Raw genomic sequence first — 12,396 nt, 5'->3', positions numbered from 1 at the left:
GAGTGTTCATGGGCGGCTTGGGCCTCAGGCCGCATCACAAGCAGGAGAGCAGCTCCCAGCTCAGTTCCCACAAGGCGGGTCCAGGGCGCCATCTTTGTACACAAAGAACTGCCTATTTTGCTTCTGTTTCAATATCACCTTTAAAAGTCTTTCTTCTCTAACAATGTTATATGTGCTGAATTTATTAAGAGGGAAAGAATGGAAACATTTATAATAGTCATTCTATCTCTGTGTTCAGATAATTTATCCAAATATTCAGGTTAATTTAAACAATCCCTTTGTCCATGATTTCTATACTACAAATAGTTCCCGTGTACCAGTACGTTCAAAGCTGAGAGTGTATTCTTCACAGAGCTGATGTTGCTTTTTTCTACTTAGGCCCCCACTGTCTTTCTAGGCAACCAGCTGCATGAACTGTATTCCTCCCTTCCTCTCTCTGCTCCCCTCCTGCCAGCATCCCATCCCCACATCCCTCTATTCACTTTCCACTCAGAGGCCAGGTGCTTTTTGCCTGCCTTGCTAATCTCTCTTGTATTTATTCCCCTGTCCCTACACCCCTGCTATTATCCTAGCCAGGCCTGTGGTTTTTGGAGCTGAAAACAACCACCTGACCCAACCTTTTGCTTTTTATAGAAGGAAAATGACCTAAAGAAATGAAGTTCATGGTCTGGGCTTTAGGATGAAGCTTAGCTAGGACCACCCAACTGCCTCTCTCCAGAATTACACACCATTGCACAGCCAGTTTCTCTCCATTTCCATCCATCCTGTACAGATTCCAGGCTGTTCTTTCTGAAGCACTGCTGCCAGACCCCTCCTCAGCTCAAAAACCTTCAGTGCCTCCAGAATAAATCCAAACTTCTGAACCTAGCATTCAACATCAAGCTGACTTTATTGCCAATCCTCCCTTTTATATACACTTTGCAACCAAGCCAACTGACCTGACCGTCCCTGGGTACTCCTCATCTGCCCTAGGTGTGCTTTTACTCCCATACCTATCCGCATGCAGTTTGCAAATCTGGATCCCACGCATCCTTCAGGGCAATTGTTGAGTGTCCTGCTTCCCAAAAGGCCTTCCCTGATCCCCACCCCCCCGCAGTTAAAAGTAATCTCTCCACCACTGTAGTGTCACAGCTTTTCATCCATAACCCCTTCTGTCACCCATTACCTTGTGTAACAACTAGGTGAATACATGTTGATATTTTCTGCTGGTCTCAAGCTTCTTGAGAAGAAGACCCTAGTGTGCTGGACTTTTGCGTCACCCAAAACCCTTGCACATAGCATTCACTCACCTAGGATTCAGAAATAAACCAATGTGTTCATGTATTTTTCAGGTTATTAGCCAGTATACGTAGAATGCTATAATTTCTCCAAGCCAAATGTTAATTTTTTATTCATCTTTTTTGTTACATATAGTTGAGGTGGATAACAGTTATGTTATTTTTTGTTATGCTACACAGCTTAACTGTTACGATAAACAATGTCACCCACTTGAAGGCGTTTTAAATTATATACTACTGGATATATTTGACACAAAAATATAAAACATCAAATAAATAAAAATTTTCTTCTAGACCAAGTCTCACTCCCCTTCCCACAGCCCTCCCCACTCCACAGCACCCCATTCAGGCACAAAAGACTAAAATAATCCTAGAAACTCAGCAAACATTTACTGCCATCTTGTGGACAGAGACACACCTAAATGGAAAGGTCCTTTGCTTTCCCAGGCAGCCTCTGCTTAAATGCTGCGTGATTAAACCAAAGGAATTAGCCTCTTCATTAATTAAAACGTTTGACCAGAAAGTGGTTAGTCGAAGCCAGAGAAGCCTTTGCTAATTGTTCTTTATCATTACAGAGCCCTAAAATGGTTGTCAGAAATGTGCATACAAATTATCTTAATTTTCTCATTCCTAACATCCAGGAAGAAGGGGGTTGGTGGGGGATAGGGGGTGGGCGTGGGGAGAGTCAGGAAAAGGTGACGGGGTGATTTTTATAGGCTTTGCTTCTTGAAGCAAAAAAGCCCAAGAGTTGTATTAATTAATGCATTAGCAGTTAGCTGTTTGCACCCCAAAGTACACAATTCACTGTTGATGATTCAGTAGTCTTCTTGCCAAATTTCTCCCAAACAAGTTGATGTCGAAGCTGAAGAAATGTGTTTTTCTCCACGCGACTATAAAATCGATGTTTCACAGAAGGGACAACCAGAAGCCCATGTCATGGCCACTCACGTATAGGAATTCAAACTAATTCCTATGAAATGGGCATGAAATAGAAAGAATGAAATGAAACGTTAAACAAGAGTCATTTCACTTTCTGTGGGAGGAGAGGACCCCATCCCCACACCCCTTTCTTTCCTTTGATTTTTACTGGTACAGTGATCTCCTATTTCAAATGACATAGGTGCTCAGAGTATTTTCCTTCTGTATTAAATATAGTCCTTATTCAAATACTGAGCCAGGCCATATCTACAATGTGTTCATGCTATTGTTATGTCTCCAGGGTGCTTTATTGCGTTCTATTTGGACTGTAATGAAACTCGTATGTGGCGCTGAACTTGTCTTAAAGAAATGATCTCTTATATGCATAAAATTAGACCTGAAAGAGAATCTGTACACTTCAAGCAAAGCTGATTCATGTGGGTGGCACTTTCCCCAGCATGTGCTGCATCTCTCTGTTCCCTTCCCTGCTCAGGCTCTCTGGGGGTCAGGATCGCCTGTGTTTTGCATTTCTTTCTTTCATCCTTGCCTGCCTTTGTTAATCACTCCAGAAAGGTTGTTCAGATATTAGCTGTCAGATAAGGCCATGCCCAGCCGACAGAAGAGCATGCATATTAACTTATTTATTCACTGAACTACAGTTTATTGACCACTTACTATATACCAGATTCTCTGGTGGCCATAGGGGTATAAAGATGCAAAACCGCTCCCCTCCAGCAGCTCAGTCTGAGAGGGAACTAGTAAACTGTTACAAAACCACCTGAGAAGTGCAATGCCAGAGGTATAGAGATGCAGTGACAAGGAGCTTGCAGTTGCCAGATGTAAGGTGCACCAGAAGGAAATAAGGGGTGATGGTCATGGAAAAGGAGAGGGAAACCATATGGTAGAGAAACTTTGGTCAAGACTGGAATCAGACTAATTATGAAAGCCTTCCATTAATCTCAGCTACAGTGATCAAACCGTGAGCTAAGCAGTGGGAATGGACAAGAGGGGACAGATACTCAGCTCCTAAAGAGCCAGAAATAGCAAGAATTGGTGACAGAGTCTAGAATCTGAAGGCACAGTGTTGACAATGATTCCCTGGTTTCCACCTTGGGTGAGTATGTGAAGCACGATGCCATTTTAATGAGTGAGGAAATAGCAGTTTCGAGAAACAAGTGTGAAGGTTGGAGTGATGGCAGTCAAGTGTCCAGAAGCCAGAAGTAGGAAAGTTTCAAGGTCACCAAAGAGGAGACCTGAAAAATATTTATGGACTTTTGTCATTAGACTATGGCATAAACCAGAAGTGAAAGGGTTTGAGGAATTAATAGAAACAAAGATAAACCAGTAGTTCTGTACTTTGACTGCATATTAGAATCAACTGAGGATCTTTAGGAGCTACCAATGGCCAGGCTGCATCCCAGACCAATCAAAGCTCCCCGGGCGATTACAACGTGCCTCCAAGGAGAGACCAATGTTATAGACTCTTCCTTGTAGAAGCTGTAATAGAAAAGAAATGAACGAGATTAAAGAATACCGTGTTTCTAAGATGAGAGATATTTGAGAATAAACTAAGGGGGCAAATACTAGTTGAGACAGAGAAAAAGAAACAGGAAAGGGAATCGTTGGTGGTGAAAGCTCTAAAAGGAAGTGAGAAGAACAAGAGGGTATGTAAGATTAGCTCTGGACAGGAAAGAAAGATAACTGGAAGTGAAGTTAGTAAGAAAAGATGGGTGTACATACGATTAAGTATGTAGGTAGAAGGGTGAGAAGAGTTTTCATCATCAACGTGATGGTAATTAAATGCATCCTCAAACAGATCAGTTTGAAATATCTCCTGCTGTGAATAAACAAACTTGTTAAGAAAACATTTCAGGAGACTCATTGCCAGAAGTCTGGGGATGGAGGCGGGCAAGGTAGATGCACAGAATCCTTCAGTCCTAGTTTTTGCCTCGTCTGTATTTTCCTAATTCTCACCCTGCCCCCAGTGTTGAGCTCTTCTCAGTGCACAGCAAATCTTGCAGAGGTAGGTAGCGTTCTCTTTCTATATCCATTACCATTTTTGTCTCCTTCACCACCTTCATTAATAGAAATTTTCATGAGCGTGTGACCATATTAGGTTTTGGGAGAACCCATTTAGGCCGTATTTTGCCCTCTGTACCTTTGTGATCTGACAGAGAACAGTGGTATAGATGGAGGAGCTAAACATCCAACACGTGACAATGCTGGCCAATGATGAGCTCGGTCAGTTTACTCTCTGTCTTTATTGTGTGTGTGTGTGTGTGTGTGTGTGTGTGTGTGTGTGCATGCACACAGTGTTTGAAGAGCCCAGACCTGTATTTGTCTCTGTGTTTTGTCCCATTAACAGTTTTGCCAAACAGACTAATTGTAGTTCCTTTTAAGGCATTACATTCTGACATGTTGGCTGATAATACTGCATAGAAACGTGTCTTTCTTCAAGCTGCCTCCACACTGTTCTCATAGCATCCTCGGCTGTGAAGGTTAGGATGCTGTCCTCTGTCCCATTCCCCTTTCTAACTAGTGAAGCTGCACTGTGCAACACACCACGTGCAATGTCAGTCCTATAGGTGTGACGGGTCTAGGACCTATGGATGAAGGGCCAACCTGGCTCCCTCAGAAACCGTCTTATTGGCCAGACTTCCACGCTCGGGATCATCCCTTGATTGTTTCAGTTCTGTTGAACCTGAACTTGAGAAGTTCAAATCAGAGCAAAGTGGAGCCTCTTGCATTTGAATATGTTGAACACGAAGGCTCTCAAGGTCTATTTTAGGCTTTCATTTCATGAAAAAAAAAATGGTACACAATAAACTTTTATGATCCCACCCATGATCTGTTAACCAGATTATCATCTCGTTTTCCTGATGGAATCAGCAGAAACAATCTGGGCCTTTGGGGAAATGCTTTAAGGAAATATACCCCTAATAGAAAAAACCTAGAGATGTGTTCTTAGTTATCTCTCAGCCTCTTCTTTAGAAGCTGTATATTGCAGCAGGTAAGGACAGGAGCTTTGGAGTCGGACAGATCCACTGATCCACTGGCTCTGTCATTCCTGCCCCAAGCCAATCTTCATCTGTGAACCGGCCATCTTATCTGCCAGCCGGTCAGATGTTTGTGGTCCTGAGGACTGAAATGCTGTGAGTAGAGTGATTAGCACAGTGCCCAGCTCCCCGTCAGGGCTTGGTAAACACACAGTATCATTGTTTTCATTACTATTAGGAAAAGACTTTTGTTTGGGAAGACAAAAGGGAGGAGGAGTGGGATATCCATCCCACAAGAGGGAAGAGCAGAGGCTTTTCTTTCTATTCTATCCCTGAAGTGCCACCACATTGAGGGAAAATTCCTTTCTCATCTCTACATAAGGCAGTTCTTCTTCACTTGAACCAACGGGTTTTTGTTTGTTTCTCTCTTTGTTTGTGTTTTCTATATAAAGACCCACTCTTGTAACTGACCATGGTTTCCTCTTCATATTTCATGCTAGAAAATATCTAGGACTATAGGACATGCTTTTTTAAGACTAATCTCACACCTGGCACCCTCTGATTTTCATGCACTTTATTTTCTCTTTGCCTTGTTTTTTTGTTTTTATTTTAAACCTCTTTAGGTAGCTATATTATTATGTGCAACTATGTAGTTTCTTTAAATCATTTTTTTGGGTAAAGGATAGCCTTGATCAAAAATAAATAATGGATAACCATATATATTTTTCCCCATTTGGGTTCTGGCTTTGAATAATCCATTATTTATCCCAGAAATCATCAAGTCAGACTCTTGCTCCAAGCCAGCCAAATCATCCAGGAGTGTGCTCCAGAATTACTGCAGAGGTCACCTTTAGGCGTGAATGGACAGTGTATTTAAAATGGCCCATTCATTCTGCCCTTGGCACAGATGCTGTAGTGGTTAATTATTTTGATGCTAATGTATGTGCATATCTTTTTTAATGTGGGTACCAGACTGAAAATTTGGATTGAAACCAGTAATCAACAGATGGCCATCACTCGGGTGTCCTGGGCTGGGTTTTCACCAGTGACTCTCAATATAAGCCCCAACCTGGCCAAGCAGTAACTCCCTCCATGTCTGTCTCCCCACCCAGAACCGTCTCACTGGGCAAGTCTGTGACTGTTCTCCTTAAAGGAGAAAAAAATCTCCTGTATGCACTGGCACAAGGGTCCCAAAGTGGAGATTATAGAAATATTTTCACCATCAGTGAACTTAAAATTTCCAATACTTTTATTTCTTAGTGTTAAGTGATATTTCTAAAGCTATCCTTCTTAAAAGTATCTGTCTCATAGAGAGTCATTTGGGAATAGCATGAAGAAAGAATGGTTGATAATTGCAAAAACAGATTTGACCTGTGTCGGTAATATTTAAATGATTCGATCTAATTTCACACTTCCCTGTTGAATACATATTCTTTTCAAGTCACTGTGTGTGCCCCAGAATGACCTCTCTGCAAGCATCCACAATCCATGTAGTTGTGATATAGTATACTGTAGAACATAGTGATGAAGAATTTTTTTCCATATTTCTCTTTACTGTTTTGAGCCATGTTCATGCAGTAACAGGAACCAGCTGATTGCAGCTCTCACCCCAAAAGTAGCTCAATCATGCCCAAAATCTCAGATGCCAAGTAACTTGGTTGGGACCATGTGAGTGAGCGAGAGAATAGCCAAGTCAATCTGGATTAAGCAAACAAAAAAAAAGAGGGGGCAGGGATTTATTGGCCACTGTAACTGAAAACGCAAGACTAAGAAGCTGCTTCAAAATGTTTTAGTCCTGTAGCTCAAACAATGTCATCAGAACCACTTTCCTCGCTCAGGATTTACAGCTCTGCCCAGATGTGCTGGCTCCAGCCTCAGATAAGATCTGTCTACTTAGCTTCCCCAGAAGCTCCAGTCTTGTTTCCTCACAACTGTAAAAGAAAGGAGATCTTGTCTTTCCCAGTTGCTTCCGAGAAAATCCTGAGGTTCATTCTGGTTGGCTTGGCTGGAGTCACATGATCACTCCTGTATTCCTTTGCTAGGGCTGGAGTAAGAAAGTATCTCAGACTGCGGGGCTTAAACAATAGAAGTGTATCCTCTCACAGTTCTGGAGGCGGGAAGTCCAAGATCAAGGTGTCCTTAGCTCCTTGGGAGGATGGTGAGCAAAAATCTCTTCCATCCTCTCTCCCAGCTTCCGGGAGCCTTGGCTCGTAGATGGCATTCTCCCCGTGTCTGCTCATCGTCTTCCCTCTATGGTGTCTCAGTGTCCACATTTCCCCTTTTATAGGACCCCAGTCACATTGGATTAGGGCCCACCCTAACAACCACATTTTAACCTGATTGCCTATCTCCTAATAAGGTCACATTCTGAAGTACTGAAGGTTAGGACTTCAGCCTATCTTCTCAGGGGAAACAGTTCAACTCATAACAGTCCCTAAATCAAACACAGTGATGAAGGGACAAAAAGGATTGATTGGCCCGTTCTGGGTCACTTGAGCATCCCGGATCTGGGAGTGGCGTCACCTCCATAAACATAGTGGTAAGAGTGAGAAAGGGCTGATTCTACAGGGAGAATGGATGGTGGGCAGGTGAAAATAATAGTCATTACACTGAGTATCATTCAATCAAAATAAAGGCCAAAATCCTATGCACGTGCCTACCTATGAACAGCTAAATAAATTACCAAATAAGTGTATGTACAGTGATATTATTCAAATGGAATCATAGCATTCAAATTTCTCTCCAGTACCCCACGGGTTAGGAAAAATATTCATTTTAGCATCATTCTAATAAAGTGAAATCTCATTTGGCTGTTTAGATGCCAGCGTGGAGGAGAATAAATCTTAACTACAAGAAGATAATATTGATGCCCCATTCCCATCAGTTTCCACAGAACAAAGATGCTACAGTTGCAGCGTCGGGAAGGACATGGTGTCACTCTTGGTTGGTGTCTGGCCACAGATGAAAGCAGGGAGGACCAGCTGTAGAGCAGGGATGTATAAAACGTAATAGGCGTCTTCGCCTTCCTCCTCTCGTGTCACAGTAAACGTTATGGATCGGTCAAGACAGTTGTTCCCACGGAGCCTTGGGAGGGCTCAGAATCAAGGTTGCATGGAGTGTGTGTCTGTGTGACTGTCACACTCAGGAGTTGTGCAGTACACACCTCTGTGCCCACACCTGGCAGCCTTGTGCAAAACCTCCTCAGGTCAGGCTCCAGGCAGCCTGTACCGCAATCGGAATTGGCTCAAGAAATCTGAGCCACTTGCCCTCCTGGCCTTAAAGCCTCCGCTGGGTTTCTGAGATACCTGTGCTAAGACAATCTCCTAACCTGATCGACCCTCTTTGATCTACCATCTTTGTTCTGGATGCTTATTTCTATACATACAAATATGTATGAGCTACATATTCACTATTAAATACTAATGATTTAATATATAGTAAGTTCCTTGGCTTGCTGCACCTCTTGTATGAATTAGAAACAGGCTTCTTTATGTTAGGCAATGCCGCCATATACCCCTAGTTTCTAGAGGCTCAAGAATACATTTTTCTGACAGTGGTTCAGGATACCGGCTGGTCTTTTGCCAGCTTTCTTGCTGTTAGTTCATTTCTTTAACAGCATCGTGGGGAAAGTCTTTTCAGAATCCAGGGTCTCCAGCCTCAACCCTTTCTATTCACTAAAAAACTCAGAATAACCCTCCATATGGTGTGGCCATGATGTTTGATAAATACCTTGCTGATTATTTATATGGCTTTATGCTTATTTTGACAAGTTGATCACATTAGTCTGTCTTGCAACCAAACTTTTATCATAAGCATCTTCCCACGGCTCCCTATTGCTGGGTTAAGTGGTCTACTGAATTTCTGCCACACCAAACATGGGGGAAATGAGAAAAAGGAAAGTACAATCTAAAACTAAAGCAGACAAAAGCAATTCTGAAGAGCAAGGAAAGGGACAGAACTCTATTAGAGGTCCTGGTGAATAGATTTGTACCTTCTGTCAGCACGGCTCTTGACTGTAAACTGCCTTAACTACCAGGATCAATAAAGGGCAGAGCCTGGAGATGGTAATTATGCTAATTGGTAGTGACTAGAAAACAGGCAGGCAGCAGGATAAGCAGACAGCATCTTGGGAGGAACAGACACATTTGTTAAGAAGGGCAAGATGTGGTGTGGTACCCTCGCTGAGGTTTTTTCTATAGTCAGTTTTCTAAGAAATGCCAAATGTGGCACTTCCCTGGTGGCGCAGTGGTTAAGAATCCGTCTACCAATGCAGGGGACATGGGTTCGATCCCTGGTCCGGGAAGATCCCATGTGCCACAGAGCAACTAAGCCCGTGCGCCACAACTACTGAGCCCACACGCTGAAACTACTGAAGTCCACACGCCACAACTCCTGAAGCCCACGTGCTCTAGGGCCCGCGTGCAGCAACTACTGAGCCTGCATGCTGCAACTACTGAAGCCCATGTGCCTAGGGCCTGTGCTCCGCAACGAAGGGTAGCTCCCGCTCGCCGCAACTAGAGAAAGCCTGCGCGCAGCAATGAAGACCCAACGCAGCCAAAAAATTAAAAATAAAAAAAAATTTTTTTCAAAGAAGTTTGTTACCACAATAAAGCAAAGCAAAAAGACTGATGAGATGAAGTGCCCCCCCTACAAAAAAAGAAATGCCAAATGCATTTGGTCAGCATCATTTGAGTTCTTACCTTGGTAGAAGATTATAGCAGGCACTTCTGGACAATATCAAAGAAATGAAAGACTCAGCACCTGCCTTCAGAAAGCATACAGCTTAGCTCAGTCTACAACACACTAGCACATGTGTGTGCACACACATGCACACACACGCAGAAAGCCATTTTCACTGTAAAAACATGTCAAGAACTGAGACCATAAATTCCAAGGTACTATCAAGAGGAGAGGGTCCAAAGTCAGATGGGATGAGACACAGAAAGCCTCTTGTAGGCACCATGTTTGGGATGAGGCTTTGACCAGACAGAGGATGAAGGCATCTCAAGGCCATAGACTTTGCTCTTGGTAAAGGAAGTTAAGAATCTCTAACCACAAAATCTGTCCAGTTGTCATTATATTATAGTTGTGAAAAACATCTTACTAGATGTGGAAGTGTAAAAGCGCTCCATATATGTGTAACGTCTCCGTGAATGTAACATGGACACAATCTTGGAACTAGTAACCAAACCAGTTAACCCAAGTGTGTGTAGGTACCAAAAGAATAGACGAACCAGTTGAAAATTTAAAGTAATTACCCTGCCGGGCTGCTGTGAGATTCTGAACTTTCTAATAAACTTTGACCAGTAAAATTTTACATGCAATTTTTTGATCATCTGAATTATATTTAAGGCTCAAATATTAATAAAGTCTAAGTAAAATGTAGCCAAATGTATGAATATTTAGAAAGACAGTTCTAAAGATGGTCTGGCTCTGTAAATATCAAATTTACTTCTTTTAATTCCATCCTAAATCACTAGCTCTAGTTATGAAAGAATCTTTTCCCCCAGAAACTAGACTACAGAATAGTAACAAAAATTTTCTATTATTTTTATTTCAGGAAAGAGATGTAGGGAGGGAGTCATAAATACCACATATATCCAAGGAATCATATTTCAGCATTTAAGGAAAATCTGATAGTTCTAGTTAAATGGGTCAGATCTGAAGGATAAGATTCACCATAGAGCACAAGACTATTTAAAAAAAAAAAGAATATATTTACACACAGCACAGTGAGGTTAAGCACTATTTTGGAACTGTGAATTCCAGGTGTTGGGTGTTTGGTGAAGTTAGGCAGTATAGAAAGAGACCTGAACTAAAGCTGTGATAATGAATAGGTCATATCCCCTCCAAAGGCCGGCTACAGCTTCCACTGTGCACAAGGGGTGGCGTGACAAGGGTAGTGTGACCTGGATCATCTCTGAGAGCTTTAGAGCTCTAAACATTTCCTAGCAGATACTAGAAACTGGGACAGAGGAAACGCCTGTTTGCAGGGTTGCATAACCGCTACCAGCAGGGGGCAGCACTGCTTAGATAATCACTGTATTTTTGCCCTTCCTCATTTAGGAAAACCGTGGGGAGAAAGGGATTTATCCCCTCAGCTCTTAGCAGCTCAGTAACATATAAGTGAGCCAAAGCCAAGGAATGCCCTTGCCCCCAAAGATTACATGTCCAAGGCACCAACACCTACAGCAACAGACGTGCTGACGACCCACATTTCCCGCGGACACTTTCACTGATGGTATGGCTTATGGTTGATTTTCCTTTTTATCTTTGTCTTCTCTTTATTTCCTACTTGTTTCTTGTCGGGGAGGAATAATTGTATAAGGAATTTTAAAATTTAAGAAATATGGGAATCTTCTACCAAGCTTTCTCTCCCTAAAAGAAAATCCCCCATTTGAAGTGGAGTTTGAGATAAGGACTTCTCAAGAATGGACACTTCATGCAATAAAGAGCAGAGATGATGACATTTCAGGGAAGGAAACGACTCTCCCCCTTTTGTTAGGAAAGGACAAACACACACACACAAAAGCCATTCACTGACCAGTGCTGCCCCCTGCAGCTGAAAGGAAATGAGGCTGAAACAAGTGAGTGCCTTGTTCCCTGAGTCATGTTTTATTTTAATGATGTAAATGTTTCTTTTAAAATTCAACTTGCTTATAGCATAATACTAAATCACATCTTCTAATTAATTTTTAAAGCTCAGATTTGATAGTAAGATTAATGTTAGCCTTATTTTCAAGTTAATTTAAAAATTACTAGACAACATTCGTTCCATTTAATAAGAATGTATTACTCTACAGTAAATTTTAATTCTGATTATACGTAGGGCTTTCATTTTGCCGAAGTATGAACCCTTGAAATGCTTCATTTAAAATTAGAGATAGGGGCTTCCCTGGTGGCGCAGTGGTTGAGAATCTGCCTGCCAATGCAGGGGACACGGGTTCGAGCCCTGGTCTGGGAAGATCCCACATGCCGCGGAGCAACTAAGCTCGTGAGCCACAACTACTGAGCCTGCGCGTCTGGAGTCTGTGCTCCGCAACCAGAGAGGCCGCGATAGTGAGAGGCCCGCGCACCGCAATGAAGAGTGGCCCCCGCTCGCCGCAACTAGAGAAAGCCCTCGCACAGAAACGAAGACCCAACACAGCCAAAAATAAATAAATAAATTTTTAATAAAATAAAATAAAATAAAATTAGAGATAGTT

This window comes from Balaenoptera musculus, chromosome 12, assembly GCF_009873245.2.
Source record: "Balaenoptera musculus isolate JJ_BM4_2016_0621 chromosome 12, mBalMus1.pri.v3, whole genome shotgun sequence".
Classification (NCBI taxonomy): Eukaryota; Metazoa; Chordata; class Mammalia; order Artiodactyla; family Balaenopteridae; genus Balaenoptera; species Balaenoptera musculus.
Note: the sequence above shows the minus strand (reverse complement) of the source record.